We start from the raw sequence: 1236 nt of genomic DNA on the forward strand, positions 1-1236 counted from the left end.
TAGAGAGAGTGTGTGCTAGAGCTAGAAGAGAAGAAGAGCAACAAGCCCACTTGCAGGAATTGGACGTTGATATGGCAGATCCACAACAAGGGGCAGAACACCAACCGCGGGCAGCTCGACCCATTGGTACTTATGACCGGCCCAACATTCATGGTCATAGACTGGGAATCCGAGCACCGGCTGTGGCAGCCAACAACTTTGAGGTCAAGTCAGGACTCCTCAACGTGATCGAGAACAACAAGTATCATGGCTTGGCTCTAGAGGACCCATATGATCACTTGGACAGGTTCGACAGCTACTGTGGGTTGTCAAAAACCAATGGTGTGTCAGAGGACGCCTTAAAGCTCAAGTTATTCCCTTTCTCTTTGGGGGATAAGGCGCGTCAGTGGGAGAAGTCCCTACCCAGCGACTCTATCACCACTTGGGATGACTGCAAGAAAGCATTCTTGGAGAAGTTCTTCTCTACTTCAAGAACTGCTAAGCTGAGAAATGAGATCTCCAGCTTTCAACAGAAGGGCTTGGAAGGATTCAGTGAAGCCTGGGAGAGATTCAAGGGCTACCAAGCTCAATGCCCTCACCATGGTTTCTCTAAAGAAAGCTTGCTGAGCACATTCTACCGTGGTGCTCTTCCTAAGTACAAAGCCAGACTGGATACAGCTAGCAATGGGTTCTTCTTGGGGAGAACTGAGGAAGATGCAGAAGAGCTGGTTGACAACATGGTAAAGAGTGATGCAGTCTACAGTGGAGACCACGACAGAGGCAGTAGAACAGATGAAAAGTAGATGAGGAAGGAGTTGAAGGCTCTACAGGATAAGATAGACATCCTCATTGCGGATAAAACCACCCAAGAGCAGCTGCACTTTGTTGGTAACCCAAACCAAGAAGCAACACATGTTGTCCCTGAAGTTGAGGGTTTGGAAGGGCAAGAAGAGTTGTGTTTCATCAACAACAATGGTAGCTGGTACAAGAAAGAGCCCAACTTTCAGTACAACAACTACCAACAGAAATCATATCCTAACAACCAACAGAGTGGTTATCAGCCTAGGAGCAACCAGCAAGGCAACTATCAGCCTCAGCAAAACCCTCCTCCTGGTTTCTCCAACAAAGGGAACCAGTCTTCTCAACAACAAGTTAATCCTTCTACTTCTACTCCTCAGGAAAGCAGCACTGATGTTCTACTGAAACAGATCTTGGAGTCTCAGACTAGAAGTGAAAAGCAGGTTGGATATGAGTTGA

General features: G+C 47.3%; 1 non-coding gene across 1 annotated transcript; it reads right to left on the minus strand.

The window, feature by feature from the left end:
• Positions 1-479: 479 nt before the first annotated feature.
• Positions 480-586, minus strand: LOC125586602. Its single transcript, XR_007323139.1, has one exon. It is a non-coding gene; the product is annotated as a small nucleolar RNA R71 (small nucleolar RNA).
• Between the last annotated feature and the right edge of the window lie 650 nt (positions 587-1236).

Source organism: Brassica napus, chromosome C4 (assembly GCF_020379485.1).
Source record: "Brassica napus cultivar Da-Ae chromosome C4, Da-Ae, whole genome shotgun sequence".
NCBI classification, from domain to species: Eukaryota; Viridiplantae; Streptophyta; class Magnoliopsida; order Brassicales; family Brassicaceae; genus Brassica; species Brassica napus.